Below are 18,045 nucleotides of genomic sequence, written 5' to 3'. Positions count from 1 at the left end.
CTGCCTGCATTTCAAAAACCACTTTTGTAAATTCAGCTAGTGTAAAAGGTCTCATGAGGGCTTCGTTGCTTGCATCCGTTACCCGCACGGGAACCATGCTAACATCAATGTCAGGATTACCATCTCCAGGGGAGAAGAGTTGTTCATAGAAGGTTTGAACCTCATGTTTGATTGCATTATCAGACTCAGCCCATGATCCGTCAGCTTGCTGCAGCTTATGAATTCGGTTAATTCTCCTCCTATGTGATGCCTGTGTGTGGAAAAACCTGCTATTCCTATCACCATGTTTTAGCCAGTTTTGTTTGGCCCTTTGTTGCCAATACGTGTGCTCTTGCTCAAGGATACGATGATGCTCAGAACGACTATGAATGATATCAGAGTGTGATTATGCAGTCGGGTGGTTGAGGGCCTGATGGAGCTTGGCTTTAGCGAATTGTAGCTTTGATGAGAACTGCGTTCGGAACTCCGAGCCCCACTTCCCCATTATAGAATGACACTCATTAATTTTGTTAAGAAAAGGCAGATTCGGGCGGGCTTTCCAGGAGCGAATAACAATGTCAGCGAAGTCAGGGTCCTGAAGCCAGCAATTTTCGAATCTGAAAGTATGGTTCCGAGAGGGCCGATCCAGAACGGGTGTGGTTCTCAGTAGAAGAGGAAGATGGTCCGATGATGAGAAAGAGATGCTAGAGAGACTGGCATTTGGGAATTGTGCCTGCCACGATGACGAAACAAGACCCCCTTTCCAGCCTTTCCTCCACAAACAAAGGAGAACCTCTGCTGCGTTCCCAGGTAAAACCATAACCTTCAAGGAAAAGATCAGTCAAGCTGTAGTCTTCGAGGGTTTTCTGAAATTTCTCTATTAGATGATCCGGATAGACGTCACCCCCACGTTTCTTCGATGGGCTCAGAATACAGTTCATGTCCCCAAGAATGCACCACGACAAGGTGGAGCGACTATGAAGATCGCGGATGAGGTTCCAGGAAAGGTCTTTTATCGGTCAGATTGGCTATAGAAACCAGTACATCTCCAATCACCATGAGGGTCAGTAAAGAGGACATCAATGTGGAAGGAAGAGTAGCTAAGGATAGAGGCGTTTGTTGAGTTATTCCAGATGAAAGTAAGACCACCGTTGCGCCCTTCCCTATCAACACAGAATACATTTTTGAAACCAATAGACCTTTTTAACTAATCAAACTTATTTGCGTGCACAAGAGTTTCAGTAAGGAACATGAAGGAAGGCTTAAAACTCTTAAAGATGTGCTTAAGAATGTTTACTGAACGTGGATTGCCAAGTCCACGACAGTTCCAGCTGACGCCTATCATTGTGGGCGACGGGAATCCAATGTGGATCCGGCCGATGGGTTTGGGATTATGACTTTAGGAACTTCCGAACCAAGGCTGTCAAAGATACCTGTAAAAGTGCTTGAGTTTTCCTGCTGTGTTAGTAACCTTTTCCTTTTCTTATCCTCATTCTGATCAAGGTCAATATCTGTCGTTTCAAGCTCAGTAGTAGGGGCCTGCTGAACCATACGATGAACCTCCTCATGGGACATTGTTTGTGTGAAAGGTGTAAAGAACATTCTGCGTTTGTTTGTCTGTATTGGGCTACCATCAGCACTACGAAGCCACTTTTCACCACCACCGCCGATTATTCTTTTGGGGAGAACTTTTAACCACGGTCCCCATTCTTTTGGTAAAGATTTTCCGTTTGCCTGAAAGAATTTGGGGCAAAAATTGTCGGTATGTCCGATGATACCACAGATATAGCAGAAGTACGTTAGCCGCTCGTATTTAAACTGGACAAGGTGTGAAGAGCCTTTGCTGGTTCTAATCTTTTTCCATCTTTTTAGAGGGGTGCGAACATCAATCCGGACCCGGATACGCATGAAGGTCTTCCAGGAGCCAATCTCATTGTTCGGATCATACAAGCAAAAAGATCCCAAGAAATTACCCAGAGTTCTTTCGACTGATTCGGACATGTAGCGTGAAGGTAAGTTGTGAATCTGAATCCATATTGGTACTTAATTTAATTCAACATCGCGTGGATCTTGATCATGTTGCAGGTGGTTCATCAGAATAAGATGGCTGTCAAAAGCCCAAGGGCCACCATCCAAGACTCGTTGCAGGTCAATCGGGTGAAAGAACTGGAAGATGTAGTGATCGGGGGGGAGGGGTTGAATGAATAATCCTTGTACCGGTTGCCAAATCTAGGCCAGCCTATGTTGGAGGGAGGGAAAGTGGATGGTTCTGTTTGTGAGGAGCAAACCGACGAGGCTCAGGGCGGGGGCAGGGTGGGGATGAACGGTCGGTTGACCATTGAGGAGGACTTCTTCTGCCTCTTCGTCATCTAGGGAAAAGGAGTCAAGCATGGGGTCCATGGTGGCAGGGGAGAAAATTAGCGGTGGATGATTTATGGAAGAGAAGCGATGACTCGAAATCAGCAATTTTGCAGATGGGAGGAGAACATCTGCAATTTGGGTTGCGCCCCCTTGTGGTGTAATGAAGCTAAATATTGACGCGGGATGCAACCCGAACGGGATTGCCTATGGCTTGGGGGTGTGGTCTAGGGGTGAGCAGAACCGAACCGAAAACCCAAAGATCGAAAAAACCGGACTGAAAAAACCAAACCAAACCGGACCTAATTATATTTTGGTTTGGTTCGGTCCTAATTTTTAAACTAGTTTGGTTTTCGGTTCGGTTCGGTTTGGTCCGGTCCAAAACTGAACAAAACCAAACCAAAATATAATATGTACTACTCTTAATTTTTAAGGTTTTAAATTAATTAACTAATTATATATAAAAAAGAAAAAACAATTAAACATGTTTTTTCTCTCTCAACTAATTATATATACAAAAGAAAACTAATTATATGATTATTTTCTTTATATAATTATTTAGTTAGTGAAGATACAAGTAATTGTAGGTCTCTAGTGCTTTGTTTGGTCCAAACATGAACAAAACTGGACTGGACCGAAATAATTTGGTTCGGTCCAGACCAAACCGAATTATAATTTGGTTTGGTTTGGTCCTAAAAAATAGAGGTAATTTGGTTCGGTCCAATTCGGTTTGGTTCGGTTTTTAGACCAAACCGGACCATGCTCACCCCTAGTGTGGTCCGTGGGGATTCTGACCAGGTCATTGAAGCATACTCGATCAGAAGAACAGGAAACTTCCAGCCAAAGCTCGCCGAAGCCATGGGTCTTCTCCACGCACTAACTTTCACTGAGAATAGAGGCTGGGCTCCCCTAGTAATCAAAATGGATGCTGCTGGTGTGGTTGCAGACACTACTGCATCACATGAGGACCGCTCGGAATATGGTAGCGTGATCAAACAATGCATATGCCTTCTCAAGCGTTGTTAGAACACCTCACTTATACACGTCCACATGAATTCTCATCACATCCAAATATGTAATTCCGATTCCTAGCTTCCATCTATTTCACCTAATATATCGATTTTTTTTGTATTATTATATATTATTATAAATCTGTTATTATATCATTGATACACATTTTTTGTATTATTATAAATTATAAAAATGTTATTATATCATTCATTAATACAACATGTTATTATATCATTAATTAATACACCTTATTTTTTTAAGTGGTATTATTTTATAAATTATAAATTTATTAATTAAATCTTTTTAATTTTTCTTTTTTACTATTTTGACAATTCATAAAAAAAACTCTAAAACTATATATCCTCATCAATTTCTATTTGTTTCCACTTATTAAATTTTTCATATTAATATGTGAAATTAAACGTATCCAAGATGAAATGAATGAAGTGGAAGAATATGGATGTGTAAAATTAGGAATGTAATGATGTTAATTTTTAATCATATATGTGGTGTTGTCTAGAATTATTGGAAGCTAGAAGACTCCTCTTAGAAATATGCAGTTGAGAAGGCGAGGTCAAAATAAAGAAAATGGGAGGCAACCTTTAGAGAACATTTGGTGTATTAGAAATTTTTGTCTGAATCAATCAACCCGTACAGTATATTTTATCCATTCTGATCATCATTTTTATGGTTCAATGTTTTATTTATTACTATTATTTACTTGGAAGCTTTCATTTCTCTTTAGTAAAAGATACGTACATCACTTAATTATTTAAGTTACTTAGGCTTTAAAAAAGCTGTCACAATCTATATATAAGGGAAGTTACCTCATTAATACATCATTAACATGAGAATTTGTTTACGGACTTATCTTATTTTACACGTACAAATCTTGCGGTTGTGCGTCTGACATCTATTCTATCATATCCAATTCTATATAATGCCAATTCAAAAATAAAAACTATTAAATAAATGTACGAGTAAATATCATTCAATCATGTGAAGGTAACTTATTTCAGATGTCACAAAGCTTATGGTTGTTACTCAATTTTGACGTATATTTTATCTTATCCTATATATAAACGTCAGCTCGAAAATAAAAACTATTAAATGAATGTACGAATAAATCTCATTCATCTATGTGAAGTTATCTTATTTTAAACGTCACAGAGCTTGCGGTTGTGGCTCAAATTTGACATCTATCCTGTCCTATTCTATATATAATCGCCAGCTCAAAAATAAAAACTATTAAATAAATGTTCAAATAAATCTCATTCATCCATGTGAAATTATCTTATTTTAGATGTCATAAAGTTTGTGGTTGTGGCCCAAATTTGATGCCTATCTTATCTTATCCTATTCTATATATAATCATCATCTCGAAAATAAAAACTATTAAATAACATACGAGTAAATCTCATTCATTTTTTTCTGAAGCTTTTTTTGTTTATGATTTATGAAAAGTACATGCATGTTGAAATCAAATAAAACTATCACCAAATTTACATAATAAACTCACACGCGATATGTGGGGCTGTAATCGAGCCGAGCTGACCTTTGGCCTGCTCAGGCTCCGCTCTTCAGAAAATGGACGAGCTCGAACTCAACATTTTGTCCATGAGCTGCTCGTGAGTTGTTTGCAAGCTTGTTAACAAGCTCGTTCACGAGCTTTGCTCGTAAGCAACTCGTTAATTCAGTTCATGAACTTCGGTTTTGAACAACTCATTAATTATATTAATTTGAAATTTTTTTAACACAAAACTATATGGTTTTAAAACCTATAAAACTAGATTTTACACAAAACTACATTGTTTTACATTTTTCCCTTTATAGAAATATTATTATTAAAAAATCGAACCAAGCTTGCTCATGAGCATGTTTATGAACAACATAATCGAGCCTATTCGCGAGGTTTCGAGCCGAGTTTCGGCGTGCTCAAACTCAGCTCGTTTATAAATCCAACCGAACACGATCGAGCTTTTATTAAATCGAACACCAAGCCGCTCATGAGTGGCTTGACTCATTTATAACCCAAGCGTCATAAGTGAAGCTACTATTGACTTATTATTATATTGTTTTCATTTTTTTTATTTTAATTTTGATTAATATCACGTTTCACTTTTGAATAGCCCATCACTACTTAAGAATTTTATCGGAATGTCTCAATTTTGAGCAATCCCCTTCCTATGTGTTACTTCCTCCATTTCAAAATAATTGTCATATTTGACCTAATCACATATTAACTAGTGTAGTATTGTTTCAATAATTGAAGGTAGCTAAGTTGGTTTAGGAGCTTTATTCTAAAATGAGGGGTCATCGGTTAATCCCCACCAAACTCATTTTGTTAAATTATATATAGCTTTATATTTATTTGAACTTTATTTTTTCAAATAGGCTCTTTGTTAACGTAACACTCTTAAACTTATTTTTATTGTATCTTTTTTTAGAATTTATTATATCTCTTTTTCATACCAAAAAAAAATCAAATTCTTAGTTTTAAAACTTGAATGACTTAATTTCTGAATTAAATGTTCTGAAAATTATAAATAATTTATAGCTAAAAATATAAAAATATAAAAATGTTAGCCAACATATCAAAATCACAAAGTTTTAGCGTGGTGGAGGCTAAATTTTTTTTAGCTATTATCTCTTTTTTTCAAATAACTTAATTTCTGAATTGAATTTTATAAAAATTATAAATAATTTATAGCTAAAAATAAAATAAAAATGTGTAAAAATATTATAATTTTTAGCCAACATACCAAAATCACAAAATTTTAGTGTAATGGAGACTAAAAAAATTTTTGTCCAGCCCTAACGGCTGGACTTCGAAAAATTACTACTAACGACAAAGCTAAAATTAGCCCCCCCCCAGATATAGATTCCTGGCTCCGCCACTGTGGTAGTCCATCTAGATAGCCAATAGAATTGTGTGTCATTATACTTACAATATAAACTATATTAATTCAACTTCTGGTCAATTAAATTATGGGTGTGCCCCCAAAGGGTACCCCATTTTTGTGAAAGGGTGAGGACATAGTTGATGCTTGATCATCACACGTGCGCCGCCGTCTTCTATCCGATTCAGACTGGGTTGGTGTGGTGTAAACTCTATACTTTTTTATTGAAAATGATAATAATATTTTTTATTTTCGGAATTAATTAAAAATCCTAAATCTTTAATGTCTTTTTTGATTTGAACCAGTCACCAATTCCCCACTTCCCTGATTTATCTCCCTTATTCTTCTCCACTAAATCAGAGCACAACAACTCTATTTCTCCTCTATCAAGACCTATTGTGTTTTTCATTTTATACACACTTAATCAAATACTTCTTTCTTTATATTTCGAACTAAGCAATTAAGAGTGTAGACATAAAAGAGTTCGTACTGTGCAATATGAACTCGTATTACGAGAAGACTGTTTTATCTTGGAGTAACCAGAATATTATCTACTTGCACTTTTTAGCAGTTCCACAAATGTCTTAAAGAAAGCGACTTAGTCTGTGACTCTCCCATTACTGTGTTCGGTGAATTTATGTGTTTCAATTTCTGTTCTAACATTTTTAAGAAGGTTCATTACTCCTATGGCGATCGAACAATCTAATGGGATGGCTAAAATCAACAAGACATTCCAGTTCGAGGGAGCTCACTTCTGAAGATGGAAACAAAAAATGCTCTTTTACCTTACCCCAAAAAGGTTGCTTCTATTCTTGCCTCTGAGAAGCCTACTATTCCTAAAGAAGCTACTGAGGCAAAGCTTCGTTCTGCTGAAAAATGGACAAAAATCGACTTTCTGTGCAATTCTTAATGGGTTGACAAATGACCTGTATAATTACTACAATGGTAAAGAAAATATAATTAGATTATAATTAAATATAAATTAATTAAGTCAATCATAATCCTAATTTGGAAATATAAACAGTATTAGTATTTATGTTAGGAATTAACTTTATATATATATATATATATATATATATATATATATATATATATATATCAAGGTTTTAAAAGACGCTAGACGCTAGTCGGGCGGAGAAGGCCCTTACTGATTAATCGGCCATTAATCGGAATTAATCGGATTTGTATTTTTTATATTTATTTATTTTTTATTAAATAAAGTATTATATAAATACCATTAATATATGAATTATACTATGTAAAAATAATAATATAAAATATTTAGGATAGAAAAACATACATATTTTAATATTATTTATATTAATGTCCTTAAAAAAAATAACAAATAGATCAATAAAATAATATTTATAACAAAATGTGTCAAAATAAAATAAAATTAATATTCTTAAAAATAAATTTAATAGTTTAAGTTTTTTTTTTTTGTTATTTAATATTTTTTTCAAAATTAAAAAAGTTGACATAAAATTTAAGGATCAATTTTTTCAAAAAGGCCATATGGGAGCCGCCTGGGACCGCCTAGGAGCCGCCTTAGATCCACCTAGGGCTGCCTAGGCGGCCAAAAATCAGTCAACTAATTTATACCGCCTGATTAGTGAAAATCGGGACGGTGTTCTAAAAATCCCCGCCTAGGCGCCGCCTTGGCCGATTTTTAGAACACTGATATATATATATATATTAGAGTTGAGAATAATTAGCAATTCTAATTCCTATTGGATTTGATTAAACCTAATGTAATTAGGAGATGAATTAGCAAATAAATCTCTGTAAATACTACACTAATAATTCGACCAGTACACCTTAAGCAGCAATCGAATTGTTCTTCAATATTAGACTTAATATTCTTTCTCAATTACTAAACCGAAAATCAAACTGTTTGTGTTCGGGTTTTTCTTTTCGTTTGACATTCATGTGGATCACAGTTAGAGGCAATCTATACTTGGTTGGTAATCAAAGTTGACCAAGCTTGTTTGTTCTTGTTCGTTCAAGTTTCTATGGTAGACTATGTCAACGGTAGATTGCTTAAAAAAGGTGAATTGTTTATGCTTTTTGAACCATTTAAATATTATTTCCAAATAATGACGCAATAAGTTCCACATGTTAGGGAAATGGTTATAAAATTTTCAATATTCCATTGCGTAATCTATTTTCCAACAGAACACACTAAATCCAATCGTCCGGAAGCAACAAAATCAGACTTGGAAAATTGAAGACAGTGAGATTTTCTAACAGAACATGAATCGCATAAATCGTGATTTTTCTTATCATTAAAGGAAATATTATTCAAACATAAAGTTTTGCGAACAATTGGCAAATTAGCATGCCCCAATCTAGCATGCTTTAAAGGAAGAGAAACATGAAAGGCTTGAACTCGAAGAGATAGTGACTTTGGAAGAGACAACATGTAGAGATCATTTTTATTCGCTCTGCGATGTATCTCCCTCTTTATCGCTAAATCTTTCAAAATAAATAATTAGTGAATAATTCAACATATATAGGATTATAACATGTTAGAGATGTAATAAATAATAGATTATTAACTGTGTTTGGCACTTGAAGAATTTCACTGATTTTAGTAAAGGAATTGGAAAAAATTATAACTAGATTAACCAATATGTGAAATTGGAATAATGTTTCCATTACCTACTATAACCTCCTCAAGTCCGTTATATTCTGAATGAACATTGAGATTCCTTAAGTTTGCAGTCAGATGATGAGTTGAATCCAAATCCATGAGACAATCATTTGAACTCGATTAAGATGTTACTAATATATTTCAAGCTGGTTTGATACTGTTTCAAAAAAATTGATCATGTTTGGGCGAAGGGAATTACTTTGCAATATGTCTAGTACTTTTGCAGTTGTGGCAGATTATTGTATTAACATCGATGGGGGCAGATACAGATGAAGGTTGCTGATTTGAAAAATTTCTACAATAGTTTCCTTTGCCGTGTTGTCGCCCTCGACCATTGTTTCTGGCAGAAAAATTAACGGATGGTATGAAGGAGGAGTTTATGTTTTCTCTAGCAAGCTCTCACTCCTCACTCAGCAGTAAACCAGTGAGATCATCAAATTTAATGGACTCCAGCCGAGCCTTTATGCCTTTCGGACCTGTAAGGGAAATCAGTCATAGGTAGGCCTCATAGCCATCTCTTCCGTTGTTGATGATCGAAACTCTTGAGAGCTTCCCCTTACCTATTTTTAACTTTTTACTTGGAATTTGGCCTCTGCTTCGTTATGCGAGGCCGCGTCTTCAATCACGATTACATTTACGATGAACTTCTTCGGCTTAACCTTCGAGACTCTTATTGTATCAGCATGAGTATGGATAATGGTATTTTACTTTAGACACTCAGGTTTCCGAATGATTCTTCCGGCATATGACAGCAACCTTCTTTTCCAATTGCTAATTCGACGATTGAACTTGTCCAAGAGGGGGAGACAGCCTCACCTCAGTAAGAGGTTAGTTCCGGTTTAGGCTTCTTCCCTTGAGCGAAATGGGCTTCCCTGAATCGAGAGGCTATCCTTGGGACAATAACAACTATATCTATTCTATCTCGCTGACACGATGGAAGTGGAGTAAGCAAGGAAGCGCACAAGAGCTATAACTACTGTTGAGCGATTTCCGCAAGTGCACGGTATACGCTTGTAGTAATAAAAGATATCAAACCCACAGGGAACGCTTTTTAACTAAAACCTTATTTAATTCAGTTTTATTCACATGTTTAGGTTTAACAAAAGAAAATCGTTTAATTGATTGAATTGGTTCGGGTAAATTAGGATTAGATAAGAATATTATATTGAATTTAGAGAACAATTCCGTCTTGAGATTTTGATTATAAGACAGATACTTCCGTAATTGGAATAAATAGAAGGTATAAAACTTATTTTCATTAAGCGAAAATCAACTATAACTTTGGTAGGATTATGGACATGTAATAATATAGGAATTTATTCAATTAAATGGTTTTGAACTGTAGAAATCTCTCTGGTTCGGAGCAGATTTCTACCTTAATCAAATTAGTATTTTATATCCGATAAGCCGCGATCAGCGATCATATCATCTGTAAAAACTAATTCTTTCAAGAGTTCAACAAAGTTCTTATATGAATAAGATGGTATAAAACGTTTTAATAAAAACACCAATTTATCATTTTGAAAATCATTTTGTCAGAACAATATCAAAATAACAACAGAAAGAATGTATTGAATAAAATAAATATATCATTAATGAAATGTGAATCTTCACAAGTTAACAGAGAAGTAGAAATATGGAAAGCATTGTGACGAAAACTTTGAGATCCGGGTTGTCAATCTTTCCCTCAAACTCCGTAGGTTTGTCAGACCCTTTTGCGCTTCAGCCGTTAATTCTTCTCGCTGAATCTTCGGAATAGAGACTTGGTTAGTCCGCTACTAGAATGAAAACTTGTCTCTGATCAACCTTTGAAACTAAACTAATACTGTGTTTATAACTAATCTAATAACAACTTGTGTACATCAAGTTTGTTTACATAAATGAAATCTAACTTTCTGACTCTTTTCTGAATCAGAAACTCAACATAATAACTCTCTGATTTCTCTAACTTTTCTAACTTAGCCAACAACATTAATTTCTGAAATGGGTCACTTATTTATAGTTGTTGAAGGGTTATAAATGATGGGTCGTGTCCGTTGGTGAAGGGTCGCTTTTATCCAAACGAACAGACGCGTTTCTCGGATTAAAACATGTGAAATATGTGCAGAATTCTTCGCTGTCTCATATGAGATTCTGAAAATCTCAGTCGCGACAGGGGGTGCAGGGGCGAGTTGAAGATTTCGTTTTTTCGGAGTTCGGCTTTCGTATGTCGCGACTGAGATTCTAAAAATCTCAGTCGTGATAGGGGCTTTTCTCCCTGTCTCTCGACTGCTTCTTGTCCTCCTTGAGCGTTCTTCTGACTGATACGTATTCTTGGCACATAATTTAGGTTTTTCCTCCATTTTAGCTCCGTTTTAGATCCGTTTTGGCTCCTATTTGGATTTAACCAAATAATTAAGTACCTTGCATCAAAGAAGTAAATAAAGACGTAAAAGTATTCTAAATGAATATATTTAGCACGATTTCAATGTAAATTTAACGTATTTATATATGATATTTTAGGTATATTTTGGGCTTAACAAACTCCCACACTTAAGCTTTTGCTAGTCCCGAGCAAAATTTCACTGAATTTATTCTTTAATCAATCTTTTTATAAATAGAACATATATCCATAATTTCCTCTTTAAATTAGTTAAACCGAAAGATAAACTTTCATGGTAAATTTATACGCAAAGTATCAAACTAGCTAATGAAAAAGAGATATATTATTCGTCTTGTATTTCAATTTTTATATTGAAGTATTCGGGACGGTGTAAGCACGCATGTTTTTGAATCTTTCGTCTCAAGGCAATTAAAAGCACAAAATTTCCTTTTCCAAACCTAAACTATTACAAATATAGATTTATTAAGGACTTAGGTTTAATATATTTGCTTAGTCATGCCCGTGATAAGGGTGGTCTCGTCCGTGACTTTATTTGAATTAATTTGCTTTTGTGTTCATTTAACGTTCCTTTCATACCTCGACCGTGATAAGGGTGGTCGCAATCATGGCCAAAAGTAAACGGTACTTAATGTTCTTCCCTTTCATACCTCGACTGTGATAAGGTTGGTCTCAATCGTGGCCAAAAGTTAAGAATACGACTACTTGATTGAATTAACACGAGTTATAAAAATGAAAATTATAAACTGGGAAAAGAAAAATAGCACATTCATCCTATATTGACTTGAAATTCAACATGTATTATGGCTAAAGTTTCCTTAAAAACTCCAATTGGTTTTTAATGTAAGACGAAAAATAATATCGAGCTAAAAAGCTAAAGTTGTTAGTTCGATTTATGCCTATAAACCTAATTGAAAATTGAAAATAAGATTTATATTTATCATGAATTCATGATATAAAATAGAGATTTGAAACTAAAGAAATTTTACTTATATACATTTACTCGAGACGTTTTGATAAAATCGTATCGGAGATTTGTAAAAATATTTGTAAGAATATTGCCCGTATAGAAATATTATTTCTACCAATAATGATAACCTTAAAATATGCTTAACATTATTTTGAAAATTTAAAGTGTTTGAAACATATGAAATAGATAGTTAACAAAAAAATGTACGTTTATGAAAAATTGCTATTATGTTTGAAAAATGTTGCACTTTATATAAAAATGTTGCAATTGTTTTTGAAAAATGTTGCATATTATACTTTACTTAAAATTGAATAACAATATGCATTTATACTTAAATAAATAGCATTCATTCTCATTCGTTGCATTCATTCGTACTTTAGATTAAAACGAATATGAAATATCTCCTCCCACACTTAAATTTGGACCATGTCCTCATTGGTGCAAAAAGCGATAAAACACGAAAAATAGTACAAAATAATCCATACGAATTAGAATTGAAAAATATAGTACGATAACATTCAAACTTAATAATAAAGAAAATTGTACCAAACATAATTAAAAATATTGTACCAAACTTGACAAAACATAATAATAATAACGAAAATGAGTTAAAGTTGGAAAGGATAAAACCTATCAAGGTGAACTCGGTGGAGAAGGCGTAGTCTCAACTCCTTGGCGTCGGAAGAAAGATAGCAACCGGCGATGAGTAGATTTGTGCTCACGTCTCAACGTAGTGATATTGGCATCCACCGTGTTTATCCTCGAACTCATTTCGGTATTGGTGGCAACGACTTCATCTAACCGCAAATTCATGTGACGGTTATGCTCGTTCATTTGGTGCAAAACACGTTGCCATCCAACTTGTTCCTCAACATTTGGTTCTACATTTGCTTGCTCGTTGGTATTAACATCAACATGCTCCTCCTCCTCCTCCTCTTCATCTTCCTCATCATCATCTTGGGCACCCAAACCTTGAGAACTCGAAGCTTCACTACCCATGGTAGCAAAAACACGTCTTGTACGAGCTTCATAAGAGATAAAGGCGGGCGGTCCCATTTTCTTCAATAAATTGGCCCTTTGAAGTGCCATGAGATCCAAAGAAGGTAAACCAACATGAGGCATATTTTGATAATCCACTAATTCACCCCGAGCACCCAAAACAATGCCGGTAATTAAATTACCCATAGGCACTTGCTTATTGCGAGACTTGGAAGCCCGAACTAAATTAGTAAATATCATCTCAATACTATCAATGGTCAAACCCTTAAAAATACTATCCAACACAAACAAATCATGGACTTGCACCTTTGAACTTTCAACCCGACCAAATAAGGAAAATGATAAAAACTTGTGAAAGAAAAAGATACAATCTTCCTTAAGTAGCTTACTAGAAGTGTTCTTTGGATTAAAAACATCCAAACCGGTTAAAGAGTGCCAAACCGTGTGTGCATTAAAACTTTTTGGTTTGGAATAAAAATTTCGAGTAGGAAAACCAAACCATCGGTTCATAGCCGCATACCCGACTTCAAAACGAACTCCATTATTCCGAAAAGAGATAACTCATTTCTTCTTGTCATAGGTTAGAGTAACCAAAAATTCAATAATATGCGATTTAATACTAGGAAAACGCATACTAGAAAACCTTTTCCAACCAAGAACGGATAGATATTCATCAATACGTTCGGTAAAAGAAAATATGTTTACCGTGTCGATGTCAAGGAAAAGCATATCGACGAACTCTATTTGGCTATTAGAAAAACGGCGAAATTTGCGTCCTTCGGCTTCCGTCGCAATATCGAACGGTGCTCCATATTGAACTCGTAATCTATTGACTTCAGTGGCCTTAGTTTTGTTAGCAACGGTCTTTTGTCTAGGCATTTTGTTTATGAAATTTGGTGAATGGGATGAAGAAAATATGAAAGGATGAAAGAAAGAGTAAAAGATAATGGTGGTGATTTAGGGAAGAAGAAGATGAATAGGGTAAAAATTTATGGGGAAGGTGAGTGAATCTTGGTATTGGGAAGAGAAAAGATGATTGATTGGTGTAAATATAGGTGATTTAAATAGGTGTAAGTAATAGGTATTGATTAGAATAGATGAATAGGTAAGTAATTAAAGTAGGAATAGGAAAAGATGCAAAATTCCCCCCATATCCCGTCCCTGGAAGTCGCGTGTCGCGACTAAGATTTTCAAAATCTCAGTCGCGACAGCAAGTATGCAAGGGGGTCGAATTTTTCCTGAAAGTTGCCCTGTTGCTGTCTCAACTGAGATTTCAGAATCTCAACTGAGATTCTGAAATTTCTGGGTAAAAAGGGGACTGTTTTTGACAATTTTAACACGACTAAACCAATTCCTCTTATAATTAAGTGACATTAATGTGAATATTAATCCCTGAAACTGAGATAAACAAAACTGAAACATTAAATCGAAGGAAAACCAAGGGTTGTTCCTTAAATGAAAGAAATAAAATAAAGAATTAATGCACTTTCATTAATCATAAAGAAAATATAAACAATACCTTAATATATATATTTACATAAAATCATCTTACTCATAAAAACTCAAATCATAAACAAACACTCATATATATAATAAAACAACAGAAACACAAATTATATCCCTAAGAATTGGAAAAACGACGTGCATTGGCCCTGTTAATCTTCGTTTGAATGAAGACTTGCCTCTCTGGTGCAGAAAGGAATGTTGGACCAGAACGAAAAACTCGTTTAACAAGCCCCTCGTTCTCCAAGAACTCGTAGTCAAGAATAGGGAATGGTTCCGTATCAGTCCAAGGGACAGAAATGGTTCCCTTGGCTCCTAAAATGATTCCACAAATGATATTGGCGAACCCAATCTTCCGGTTCTTTGAACGGGAAGCGGCAACTAACCCCTCCATTAGAATCTTCGAGGAGTTCACTGAGTTGCCTTGGAAAACGTCGCCTAACACATAGAGATCAGTATCTTTCACAACATTGCTACTGACTCGACCAAAAAGACTATGAGAGAGGAATTTGTGTAGATATAGCATGGAGTTAGAATTGATGGATTTGTTGAAGGCAAGACGTGGATTGAATCGCCAAAATCCTATTAACATCCTCCATATATCTGTAGAAGTCATATCCCGTCCAGGATGGTGCTGAGTTGTGTCTCGGGGTGGAAAACCAAACCAATTATGAAGTTCTGGATATCCAAAAGTGAATACCTGCCCCTCACAACGAAAACTGAGACGAACACGTCTCTTATTGACGAATCGAACGGTGGATAAAAACTCTAGAACCCAATTCCCAATTATAGGAAATTTCATAGAAGCAAATTTGGTCCATCCTAAATTAGTCAGATAGTGATCTATGTCTTCGCTTATCCCGAGTTCCTCGTTCAGAAACCCGTCCATATACAACATGCCAAAGAATTGAGCATATCTGAACTGCAGAAAGCGTTTCCCTTCGTCATGATTATAGATTGGAAATCATGCGCCATAACGATCAGAGATATCAATTTTTTCGCTTTGAGCAGAAGTGTGTTTTCGAACATTTTTCAAAGACTTAGTCATGTTTGTGAGAGAGAAGAAAATGGTGTCTGTAGGATTGAGAATTTGAGAAAGAAATTCAGAAAGATGAAATGAAAATGGAATAAGTCTGATCCTACAGGAATATATAAGACATATAAGTGAAAGGTTGTGTCTGTTAAAAAGAAAAGATGCAAAAGTGATACCTCTTCGATTCAACTGACAGAAATTTTAAAATCAGATGGCTGTAATCCCTTACAGTTATTTCAAATTGGAAAAGACAGAAAATCTCAACTGAGATTTTCGGAATCTCAACTGAGATTTCCAAATCCTGAAACATGGAAAATCTCAACCGAGATTTTTGCATTTTTTTTTTAATTTCTCAATAACACTTAACACTTAATGAAATTATTTTCAAAACATGACTAGATTAAAATTTTAATGTTGACAAAACTTATTTGTACACAAAATAATAAAAAAAATAAAAAAAATTAAAGTAAATAAAATTAAAAATAAAAATAAAATAAAATAAAAATAAATAAATTAAAAAGAAAAATAAAAAATTATGAAAATAAAATAAGAAAAACTATAAAATAAAAATATGAAAACTAAATAAATTAATTTTCATAGAAGTAGTCCACGGATTCAATTGCTTGAATTGGAGCTCCGTCGAAATAAATATTGCAACGATTTCCATTGACCTTAAATCGATCGCCATTGGACTTTTCTAGCTCCAAAGTTCCATAATCAAATGTTTTAACAACCAAAAATGGTCCAGTCCATCTAGATTTTAGCTTACCTGGAAATAACTTTAATCTCGAATTAAAAAGTAAGACTTTATCCCCAATATTAAAGTTTTTACTTTTGATTTTGGCATCATGCCACTTTTTAACTTTTTCCTTATAAATTCTTGCATTTTCGTAGGACAAATAGCGTAATTCATCCAACTCGTTTAAGTTGAACAACCGCTTTTTCCTGCGTGTTGCAAATCATAATTAAGGGTTTTTATAGCCCAATATGCTTTATGTTCTAACTCTACCGGCAAATGACAAGCTTTACCATAGACTAATCTATAAGGTGTCATTCTGATAGGTGTTTTAAATGCAGTACGGTATGCCCATAATGCATCGTTAAGTTTATGTGCCCAGTCTCTTCTAGAAGACGAAACTGTTTTCTCAAGTATCCATTTGAGCTCTCTATTTGATATTTCCGCTTGACCATTCGTTTGAGGATGGTACGGCGTAGAGATACGGTGGTGAACTCCGTATTTTTTCATAAGTAACTCAAAACTTCTATTTACTAAATGAGTACCACCGTCGCTTACCATAACTCTAGGAACTCCAAATCGACAGAATATTGCATTTAAAAACTTAACAACTACTTTAGAATCATTTGTCGGGGTTGCAATTGCTTCAACCCACTTTGAAACATAATCTACGGCTACTAGTATATAATTTTTGCCAAAAGAAGTAGGAAAAGGACCCATGAAATCGATCCCCCATACGTCGAAGATTTCAACTTCCAACATGTTCGTGAGAGGCATCTCATCTCTCCTTCCTAAATTCCCGGTTCTTTGACATTTATCACATCGGACAATAAATGAACGGACATCTTTAAGCAAATTAGGCCAAAAGAATCCGCATTCTAGTATTCTAGCTACTATTTTGCTTACGCTGTTATGACCTCCATAGGCGCTAGCATGACATTCCGACATTATAGGGTCATATTCAAACTCACTAACACATCTCCTAAGTATTCCATCGCCGCATGTTTTAAACAAAAATGGATCTTCCCAAAAATATCTCTTAACCTCTGAAAAGAATTTCTTCTTTTGCTGAGGATTCAATCCATCTGGCACAACATGTGCAGCTAAGTAATTAGCTATATCCGCATACCATGGAGCTATGACACTTTGTACTTGCATGAGATGTTCATCGGGGAAATCATCTCGAATGCCTAATGTTTCACCGATAGGACCGTTTTCATCCTCAAGTCTTGATAGATGATCGGCGACAAGGTTTTCAACTCCCTTTTTATCTTTAATCTCTATGTCAAATTCTTGCAATAATAAAACCCATCTAATAAGACTCGGTTTTGCATCTTTCTTAGCAAATAAATATCGTAAAGCTGCATGATCTGTGTAAATGATGACTTTAGATCCTAACAAGTAAGATCGAAACTTATCACATGCAAAAACTACTGCCAACATTTCTTTTTCAGTTGTGGTGTAATTTAACTGTGCACCGGACAATGTGTGACTTGCATAATATATAACATGAAGTTTCTTAT

Source organism: Euphorbia lathyris, chromosome 9 (genome assembly GCF_963576675.1).
Source record: "Euphorbia lathyris chromosome 9, ddEupLath1.1, whole genome shotgun sequence".
Lineage (NCBI taxonomy): Eukaryota > Viridiplantae > Streptophyta > Magnoliopsida > Malpighiales > Euphorbiaceae > Euphorbia > Euphorbia lathyris.
The sequence above is the reverse complement of the archived record's forward strand: the minus strand, read 5'-3'. Positions refer to the sequence as shown.